The sequence below is a fragment of the Coregonus lavaretus genome (assembly GCF_964263955.1).
Source record: "Coregonus lavaretus genome assembly, chromosome: 11".
NCBI lineage: Eukaryota > Metazoa > Chordata > Actinopteri > Salmoniformes > Salmonidae > Coregonus > Coregonus lavaretus.
The window spans coordinates 38,933,738-38,945,321 of NC_139998.1; the positions used below are offsets into that span (position 1 = coordinate 38,933,738).

Below are 11,584 nucleotides of genomic sequence, written 5' to 3' on the forward strand. Positions count from 1 at the left end.
CTGTCTGTCTGTCGGTCGGTCGGTCGGGGCCAGAGGGGCAGTTAGATGACAACTGACAGAATGTCATGCCCTATAGTCCTCATATGAAGTTCAACCTGTACATTAAAGGCCAGAGAGATATTGATAAAGTTGGTTGGAATGTCAATATTTTATACAAATATAGCATATCATCACTCCACTGGACAGCCGTGTATAAGTATTGTACCTGTTGTGTACATGGAATTGTACAGTGTGTTTGTGTGTGTGTGTTTGACAGTTATTTCCTTTAGATAATGATTTCCTTTTGTTGTAGACTATAGAGATCATCTTTTACATTAGAGACTTTTGTTGTAGACTATAGGGAGATTATTTTATATTAGAGACTTTTGTTGTAGACTATAGGGAGAATCTTTTACATTTGAGACTTCTGTTGTAGACTATAGGGAGAATCTTTTACATTAGAAACTTTTTTTTGTAGACTAGAGAGAATCTTTTACATTAGAGACTTTTGTTGTAGACTATAGAGAGAATATTTTTACATTTGAGACTTCTGTTGTAGACTATAGGGAGAATCTTTTACATTAGAGACTTGGATGAAGCCTTTCAGACAGAACTATTCATACTCCGGTTGCAGACGGATTAGAGTTGATATAGAGTAGTTCCTAGCACATGGTTCAATCTTGGTAACCCAAGTTGGTAAATTTACAAACGGTTTACTAACATAGATAGGTATGGTGCTATAGTTGTTAGAGGCAATTTTTTATTGGTCATCCCGGCTTTTCAGATTGTAAACATGTCTTGTTTCTAACCAGGATCTGTAGTTGCAAAAGCTTTTTTGCAGCCCTATTTAAAAATATTTTCATGAAAAAAGGAAACAAAATGAAGTCTTGGTGAAGATGGTTGGTTGTTAGGATTTGGGGAGCATGGTGGGGTATAAAATTAAAGGAAAGTTACATGAAACAAGTAAAAGAGGGTAACATGATATGGTGTGATGTCATGAGGGGACTACCGGGAAGGGGGAGGAGGGGGGGGTGTGAGGCTGAACTTCTAATCGTGAAGGGGAACATAGTGCCAGAAGGGTGATATGTGCAGGGGGGAGAGGAGGGGGAGGGAGGGGAGGGCACTGGGTAGGACAGCGGACAGGGGACAGGGGACAGGGGACAGGGGACAGGGGACAGGGGACAGGGGACAGGGGACAGGGGACAGGGGACAGGGGACAGGGGACAGGGGACAGGGGGCCGTTTCCCATCCCTTTGAACCTTGTATTACTGGGTGGAAAACACCTGTGTTCAAATACTACTTGAAATCTTTCAAATACTTTCAGCATTTGCTTTAGCCTGCCTCGACTGCCAGGTAGGCAGGGTTTTGCACTTTTGGGACTTTTCTATTGTTTCCAATGCAACAGGCAAGTTCAATCAAGCACAGATAAAGTATTTAAAAATATTGTTAAATAGTATTTGAACCCAGGTCAGGTGGACACAGTCACAACCAGACTAGATACATTATCTTCTGCCTCATTTGACCCGCTACACCATCATACAGGCAGTGCCACCACTCATCTGAGTCTACCACCCCAAACAAACTAAACCAAAAGAACATCAGCAATATTAACAGAGAGAAAAGGCAAGTAAGGAATAAAAAATTATATCTATTAACATGTCATACGTGAGCAAATTAATCATTTTAATTATACGTTTTTAAACTATGATTTAAGATGAAAAACAGGTAATTTCAGGGAGAGAAAGAATAAAAGCAGAAATGTTTTGCAGATCACTGCTTATCTGAAATCTGGGCATTGGAAACCATCTGTATCCCCATATTGTTTATCCTCTTACTGTATTCTTTACAGAAGTGTCAAATGGTCAAGGGCTGGATACAGATAGTCATGATAATATTCATAATAATTTATAATAATAAAAGGAATCAATAGGCAATACATTTTAAATAAAAAAGTGGATAAACAAAATTGCGACTCCAATGTTGAGCAAAATCACCATGACGACCAGAATTGAGCTGGAGCCCTGTGGAGGAGGGATGGAGAGAATATAATATGTTAATTCCGACTTCTTTCACTAACGTAAGGTAAGCACACACACACACAGCTCTACCTGTACACACACACACAGCTCTACCTGTACACACACACAGCTCTACCTGTACACACACACACAGCTCTACCTGTACACACACAAAGCTCTACCTGTACACACACACACAGCTCTACCTGCACACACACACAGCTCTACCTGTACACACACACACAGCTCTACCTGTACACACACACACAGCTCTACCTGTACACACACACACAGCTCTACCTGCACACACACACACAGCTCTACCTGCACACACACACACAGCTCTACCTGTACACACACACACAGCTCTACCTGTACACACACACACAGCTCTACCTGCACACACACACACAGCTCTACCTGCACACACACACACAGCTCTACCTGTACACACACACAGCTCTACCTGTACACACACACACAGCTCTACCTGTACACACACACACAGCTCTACCTGTACACACACACACAGCTCTACCTGCACACACACACAGCTCTACCTGTACACACACACACAGCTCTACCTGCACACACACACACAGCTCTACCTGTACACACACACAGCTCTACCTGCACACACACACACAGCTCTACCTGTACACACACACACAGCTCTACCTGTACACACACACACAGCTCTACCTGTACACACACACACAGCTCTACCTGCACACACACACAGCTCTACCTGTACACACACACACAGCTCTACCTGCACACACACACACAGCTCTACCTGTACACACACACACAGCTCTACCTGCACACACACACAGCTCTACCTGCACACACACACAGCTCTACCTGTACACACACACACAGCTCTACCTGCACACACACACACAGCTCTACCTGTACACACACACACAGCTCTACCTGTACACACACACACAGCTCTACCTGCACACACACACAGCTCTACCTGTACACACACACACACAGCTCTACCTGCACACACACACAGCTCTACCTGCACACAAACACACAGCTCTACCTGCACACACACACAGCTCTACCTGCACACACACAGCTCTACCTGTACACACACACACAGCTCTACCTGCACACACACACAGCTCTACCTGTACACACACACACAGCTCTACCTGCACACACACACACAGCTCTACCTGCACACACACACAGCTCTACCTGTACACACACACACACAGCTCTACCTGCACACACACACACAGCTCTACCTGTACACACACACAGTTCTACCTGTACACACACACACAGCTCTACCTGTACACACACACACAGCTCTACCTGTACACACACACACAGCTCTACCTGCACACACACACAGCTCTACCTGCACACACACACACAGCTCTACCTGCACACACACACACAGCTCTACCTGTACACACACACACAGCTCTACCTGCACACACACACAGCTCTACCTGCACACACACACAGCTCTACCTGTACACACACACACAGCTCTACCTGCACACACACACAGCTCTACCTGTACACACACACACAGCTCTACCTGCACACACACACAGCTCTACCTGTACACACACACACAGCTCTACCTGCACACACACACACAGCTCTACCTGTACACACACACAGCTCTACCTGCACACACACACAGCTCTACCTGTACACACACACACACAGCTCTACCTGTACACACACACACAGCTCTACCTGCACACACACACACTGCTCTACCTGTACACACACACACACAGCTCTACCTGCACACACACACACACACAGCTCTACCTGTACACACACACACAGCTCTACCTGTACACACAAGCAAATATACAGCTAATGTGTACTTTTTTATTTATTTAGGTATTTACTCTGTATAATTAGGTTAATTTGAGAGATATTGTATTTTCAAATGAGTCTCTCAGTGTCATTGAGAGCCAGCATGTTTAAACAGTAGACTATTAGTGATATCTAACTGATGGGCTTATGTAACTCTGTCATGGAAAATGTGTAGGACTGGATCTATCGTACTTGGGAACGAGCATAACAAATGACCTATGTAATTATCAAAGCAATTGAATCCATAGCATGATATCTCAAATATTTAGAATAAAGATACATCTTTACACTGTAATTCACACGATCATTGGTAGCCTACAACAGCTATGTTTACTCAACACCATGCTACTGAATGATTAACCCTAAGGATGTCTTGTGTATAATTGATGTAGAAGCACTTCATCCTGTCTTTTACGTGGTGCACTCTCCATGCCAAACATGTTGTGTAGATGGCTCAGGTCACTGATCCTATTTGTTCGTGTGATATGTGGACATTAGCTCCATGTGTTGGAGTATCCTCATGGATGTCTGTATGTTTGCCTAGGCTGTTAGAATATATCATAGTGGGATCTTTGTCCAAAAGCGTTTTACAATGTGATCACTTGCACAATCTACGTCTGTGTTTCATGTGAACCTGTCTTACACAAGTTCGCTGCATTACTTGCCTCACTGCGGCTGCAAACATCCCCCCCACCCCCCAGTCACCATCACGCGCCCACTTATTGGCTACTGCTGAAGCAAGGCATAAGCTGTTCCCTAGCAACAGAGCGTGGGGCAGCCAATGCGGGGCTGCTTTGTGGAAGGAGCTACTTTGCCAATCTGCTGTTACTAAGGTGCTGGGAGTACAGTGGGAGATAGCTAGCTGAGGCTGTGGTGCGGTGGAGGGGACTATGGGAGGTTAGAGATCCCAACCAGGGTGTCTGTGTTGCTTAGAGAACCTGCCTATCAGGAGACTACACCAGGGCCCGGGATGCTCCCACTTGCTACCGTACACATAAGAGTTAATTCTGTTATTTTGTCTGTATACAGTAAAGTTGTATCTGAGAGCTGTGTGAGTGCAGTTGGCATGTGCATGGAAGTGATTATTCATGCATGTGTATTTTTCTGCATGTGTGCACACAACAAACAAATGACATGACTAAATGTGACTATGAATGTGTGGGTGAGAGGAGGACTCCTTACCGAGTTTGCTTTGAGCTGGGTCAGTTTCTTGTCGTCGTCGTGTTCTAGTGCAATGGGTGAGGATTTCTGTGGGGGGGAGAGGGTGAGATCCCTGCGCAGAGGCCGAGCCTCCAGCTTGTCCCCCTTGCGCAGACTGTCCATCTTTTGCATTGAGTCTGGGGCCGGTCCCTCCTTGCCCTCTTTACCCTCCTTACCCTCCCGCGCCCCCGATGGCCGTGCGGCCTCCCTGTCCTGGCCCTCCCTGGCCTCCCGGCTCTTACTAGGCCGCTGTCTCTGCAGGGTGTGGGAGTGGGCTTCGCCTCCGTGACCATGGTGCTCCTCTCCCGGCCCATAGGGCTTCTGGGAGTTGGAGTCCATGGGCTGCAGCGGCCTCATCTCCATCTCGTAGTTGCTCAGCTTCTCCTCGTCCTGCTCCAGCAGCCGTGTGTCACCACTGTGCGTCCGCTGGGACCTCCACGATGCTGACGGGCAGTCCGACCACCGGTCCCTGGAGGCCTTGTGATTGGACAAACCATGCTCTCGAGACTTGTGATTGGAGGAGGCGTGCTTGTGGCCGTGGCCGTTGGTGCGCCCGCTGCCCCTGGCCTCCTCTTGGACAGAGGGGGTGGTAGAGCGACTGCTGCCCCAGCTGCCCCCCCTGCTGACCCCTTTAGAGGAGCGCTTGTCCTTGTCCTCGCTCCAGCTGTTGGCCCTAAGGTACTCCCCCCCGCCGCGCCCCTCCATCAGCACCTGGATCTCCTGCCCACTACTGCCCCCTCCCCCACCGCCACTGCCCCCTCCCCCACCGCCACCACCCCCAGCATCGTCCACAGCACTCTGCCGCAGGAAGCGTGCGTTCTTGGTGCGGTGTGGCTTGGCGGTGGCGGTGGCGGGGCTGCAGGGGGGCGAGGAGGGGTGACTGGCCTCAGGGCTGAGGTCAGGGGTCAAGTTTGGGGGAGTAGTGCCCTTCATGTAGAGTTCAGGACTGTCTGGCCCTGTGCCGCTGGAGACCACCTCGATGTCATTCTCACTGGAGTTCTGATGCTTTGGCCTTTGGACCTCTACTCCAACAGCAGAGAGACACAGAGAGAGAGACAAAGACAGAGAGACACAGAGAGAGAGACACAGACAGAGAGACAGAGAGTCAGGACAGCATGACACACAACGTAAGGACAGATTTAGAGTTATTTAGCTATTCTCTTTGTTTTGTATTCATGAAGTCCAACCTCTGTCATATGGCCGAGGCCAACTTACCCCATGAATGACATGAACAGCTGTACTGCTAATGTCAACCAGATGATGTCAGTATTATGTAAAGGAAATCAAAGGGACGTGCATATGGAAGGAACCATAACCCCACATATTGACCTTATTTGACCTCATTTCCTTTCCTGAGATGCGTGTAGTTGACGTGCCCATTCTATGATGCAGTCATGCACACAGCACAATAGAATAGAACACCTCTTAGACAGACAGACAGACAGACAGACAGACAGACAGACAGACAGACAGACAGACAGACAGACAGACAGACAGACAGACAGACAGACAGACAGACAGACAGACAGACAGACAGACAGACAGACAGACAGACAGACAGACAGACAGACAGACAGACAGACAGACAGACAGACAGACAGACAGACAGACAGACAGACAGACAGACAGACAGACAGACTATTCCTGACCACTCCTGTCCTGTCTGTAGACTAGACTCTGCCTCTTTTCAAGGTTTTTCAGTCAGCAGCACCAGAGAGAGAGAGGGGGCTGGTTAAGCATTCTACTCAGTTACGCCAGTCACTCCTTTCTCTCTCTGCATTGACTACCCTACCTCGCTGTCTCCCAGATGTCTGCACCCAGCCAGTCACAGCACTCACACAATCTTTACTTTGCTCAACAGGCAGCACAGCACGGCAAGGCACAGCACAACACTATCACTCTCACGCTAAGCCTCAACAGTGCTCAAAGGGCTAATTTATCATGTGCAAGTGCACAGATATTGTATGCAAAGGGTTTTGCTGGCACATAGGAGCTTGGTGAAATGACCCGTTTCAGTTAGGACAAATGCTGTTGTCGTGGCTCTGAGGATAAACCCAGCCTCCTAGGGAATCTGTAACTGTGAGTCTTTATAATGTCATGACATTAAAAACAGCCATCAAGGTATCGTCAGGTACGTGGAACAAACAAACAAGCAAGGGACAGTATATGTCAGGAAGTGTGTGTGTGTTTAAGAGTGTGTGTGTGTGTGTGTGTGTGTGTGTGTGTCAGTCAGCCTGCCTTGCGTGGGCTTGTTGGAAAGGTCATTGTTGACCTCCCTCCAACTTCCTGTTGCTGCCTCCATCACTCATGACTTGCACTGCGCTGTGGGTAACCGTTCCCATGGGGCCCGAGCACCAACAGTACAGCACCCACATGCCTGACACTGACACCTGATTGACTTTGCCATTCTGTCCTCTCTCTCGCCGTTAGTTACATGTTCAGGAGACATACTCTATGTGACAATGGGGTGGTTGCCTCACTTTATTCATATATGATACAGTATGTAGTTTCTCCACCATTACAAGTTGATAAAATAAAGTGACACACTGAATGTCAAATAGAATGTATTGGCATTAGTGTATTGCCATCTTTGGTTATAAAAAGACTGTGTGTGACAAAATTGGTATTGGTGGTTGCCATGGGGATGGTGGCACACTCACCGTTTTTGCGGTGCTGGAAGGAGGGGGAGAACTCTTTGGCGGTGACCCTGGCGATGCGACACTCTTCCTGGGCCTTCTGGACTGCTCCCACGGCCGCCTCTGCTTTCCCTCGTGCATGGGCCGTCCTGGATATGAGGAGATAAATAATTTGAGGAAGATGAATGATTAAATATTTTATTAATCAAATGTTTTTTTGTCTGTTAAAAAATAGTCATGTTGAAATAAATACCTATCATATTACACATTTAGTAATGACAGAATGGACTTGAAACTTCACACACAGTAAAACCTTTGTATGACAATACAATTATTTTATTGATAGGAGTGGGAAAAAAGGTGCTTGTGCATTGATAAGCACACCAAAGCACACCGAAGACGACCTTAACAATAAGTAATAAAATAAATACCTCACTTCTAAAAGCCTATTTCACTCTATAGCCTGCTTAATTTGAAAGATTAATTATAATCCACGTAATAATTCACATTTCCTGTTGCTGCAGGATTATTTTCCTGCTGTGTCAAACTGGCTCAAATTAAGATCCTACATCTGTAGCTTCCTTTGTAGTATACCCCTCTGGTATGTGACAGACAGCCCCATACTTACATCTGTCTCTGTGTCACGCTACTGTGGTCTCATAAAATAATAGAGGCCTGATGATAATGTGCACTTACAATCCCTTCAAATGGATAATTCCGTTTTAGCTCGCATGACGTAAAGCCACGTCCAGAGGAGAACATATGGTGCTTTCCCAATCGTTTTGCCTTTACCATTCTTCCTAGTCTCTCTCCCTCCTTCCCTCTCCCTCTCTCCCTCCCTCTCTCCCTCTCTCTCTCCCTCCCTCTCTCTCTCTCTCTCTCTCTCTCTCTCTCTCTCTCTCTCTCTCTCTTTCTCTCTCTCTCTCTCTCTCACTCACTCACTCTGAACCCTTTATTCTGTCTCTTTCCTTTTCTATTTCCCTCTCTCCTCCTTGTTTGTGAGGTAACTGTCTTGGTGCAGTATTGCATGTCGATGGTTATTGATTTTGTTTGCCTCTCTGTTTCTTTTTGCTTCTGGCTCTCTTCACCCTGGCAGTAGAGCTCACAGCACTGTGTGTGTGTGTGTGTGAGAGAGAGTAATAGTCTGTAAAAGTCTAAATTTGTTAGTTTTAGATAGCCGTGTGTGGACAGTGTTGGCTGGCCTGGCGTGTTTGGTAGGGACACATTAGTGGGTGTTGGAGATGGGTGTAGTCAGGGTGAGGGGGTTAGCTGAGGTGAGCTGAGATGGAGATAGAGCTCCTCATCCTGCTCTACCTGGACTGTTGTCCTAGCAACTGCAGGAGCAAGGGAGTGAGAAACATAGTGAGAGAGAGAGAAATATAGTGAGAGAGAGAGAAACATAGTGAGAGAGAGAAAAACATAGTGAGAGAGAGAAAAACATAGTGAGAGAGAGAGAAACATAGTGAGAGAGAGAGGGGGGGGGGGAGCAGAGTGAGGGAGGATAGGAATCTTCCATTCAGTGTTACTGTGCCTCAGAGCACTGCATGACTTATTTTACAGCTTCATAATTTAGAAAGAATGCAGTGATCACCCCATCTCTCTCTCTCTCTCTCTCTCTCACTCTCACGCACGCACGCACGCACGCACGCACACACACGCACGCACGCACGCACGCACACACACACACACACACACACACCCACACACACACACACACACACACACACACACACACACAGTAGCACATGTGCTGGCGTGTAAGGCAGATATGGATTAGATTCTCTGACTATTTATATCCCACTGAGCCACAGCATTAAGAACACCACTTCTGATTTCACAGAGACATGAATCATTCCATGACATCAGACACACCCAGGACATTTTGCCTGCACCCCTCCTCCCTCCTAATACACCTTCTTACTCTCATGCACACAGGCACGCATGCACGTGCACGCACACACAGACATACATGCACACACGCAAACACGAACAGAAGTTATTTCACCCCTCTCTGACTCTCACAATGCACAATGTCTCTACTTCTTGAACCCTATTTCTCATGCAAACACAGACACGTTTTCTCACACAACTTGCACTCACCTTGTAACACACAAGTAAAGACGATCTCCCTCCTCCCCACCTGCTCTCTAGCACACATTTTGAGAGCTAACTTCCTCTCACACCTTTATCTATCTAACACATTCATTCACATTGAATATATTCGTCTTGAGAAAAGCTGCTAGCTAACCTTATGTTAATGTAAAAGAGGCCATGCTTATACAATCTTAAGTAACCTAGAATGGCCTGACTAAGGTATGGCAAGGCATGAGAGAGAAGCTCAGTCCCAAATGGCACTCTATTCCCTATATAGTGCACTACTTTTGACCAGAGCCGTATGGGGAATAGGGTGCCATTTGGGACACAAGGAGAGTCTCACTAATCCTCAGGATGACACACATAAGCAGCCTCTTTTTAATAAGTTGCATCAAGATGGAGTTGAGCAGATGCTGTTTTAAACATGACTGACATGACGCATTTACCCTATTAAAATCTCACAACCATCTCTTTCTGTCCTTCTGTGGTCTCCTTCTGCCCCTGTTTGTGAGCATGTTTCTCTCTCTCTCTCTCTCTCTCTCTCTCTCTCTCTCTCTCTCTCTCTCTCTCTGTGTGTGTGTGTGTGTGTGTGTGTGTGTGTTTGTGTGTGTGTGCGTCTGAGTGTTTGTTGTTGTTTGTCTATATTATTCTGTGACTATGCATTATTTCTTGGTATCTTACCTCAGAGTAACCTTTGTCTTGGAGTTCTACAAGGAAAATACCTTTCCTCTCATAATATCTGGGTTAGCCTGAGTACTGTATGCACCAGAGAACTGCTCTAGAGGCAATTAAAATGTTCAGCATAGAACGGTTGAGGTCAATCTCTCTTCTCACACGGTGTTCCTCGAAATGTACTCCCCTGTCTCACAGACAGACAGAGGTATGCTACCCACATTCTCCTTATTGTATTTTAGCACAGCTGCAAAGTCAAGCAGTGGCTGCTATTGTTCCTGTGTACAACATTATACCCCTGCTCTCATCCTCTCCTCTCTCTGTGCTACAGCAGTGCCATACTGAATCAGCTGACATAAATGTATTCTCCTGCTGCATCGCGGTGTAGATGCCCTCTTATCTATAATGAGTGTGCCCTGTGTAGGTACTTAGCTGTAGCCAGTGTTCCCTTTGTAGGTAGTTAGCGGTAGCCAGTGTGCAGGTAGTTAGCGGTAGCCATTGTGCAGGTACTTAGCTGTAGCCAGTGTGCCCTATTATTATAAATGTATTTTTTATCATTTAGCAGACGCTCTTATCCAGAGTGACTATGGTTAAGTGCCTTGCTCAAGGGCACATCGGCATGTTTTTCACCTAGTCAGCTTGGGGATTCAAACCAGCGACCTTTCGGTAACTGGCCCAACGCTCTTAACCACTAGGCTACCTGCCGCCCTGTGTAGGTACTTAGCTGTAGCCAGTGTGCCTGGAAGAGTTTGATGAGCTTAAATAGGATTTGAGTTTTAGAACCAAATATAGAAAATGCATACCCTTGCATGTACTGTACGTATGTGTAGAAACACAGACACAGACACACACATGGAGGTGTACAGAAGCCCACAAAATGTAACATAGCTATGTAAAACAAGACTTAAGTCCCTAGTTTTTAGAGTAATACCCTTTGGGGTTGCGTCCTATCATATAATAATTAATCGATATGCATAGTTAAGACTTTGGAGATCTTGGAAGTGTGTGCTGGGTATGAAGGTGTAAGCGTGGGTGTTTGAACATTTGTTTGCATGCACATATATTTATGTGTAAATTGTGTGTGTGCGGGCCAGCCTCCAGTTCAGCCTTCCTTGTCTCTCTACGGCT

At 46.5% G+C, this 11,584-nt stretch overlaps 1 pseudogene across 1 annotated transcript in view; it reads right to left on the minus strand.

Moving 5' to 3' along the window:
* Positions 1-1,919: 1,919 nt before the first annotated feature.
* Positions 1,920-11,584, minus strand: part of LOC311137542 (junctophilin-3-like) — an 18,127-nt pseudogene continuing 8,462 nt past the window's right edge. Inside the window, exons 2-4 of the transcript in view lie at positions 7,709-7,839; positions 5,037-6,076; positions 1,920-2,000 (exon numbers count right to left, since the gene is read on the minus strand). The product of the transcript in view is annotated as a junctophilin-3-like (transcript). The remainder of the gene's footprint in view (positions 2,001-5,036; positions 6,077-7,708; positions 7,840-11,584) is intronic.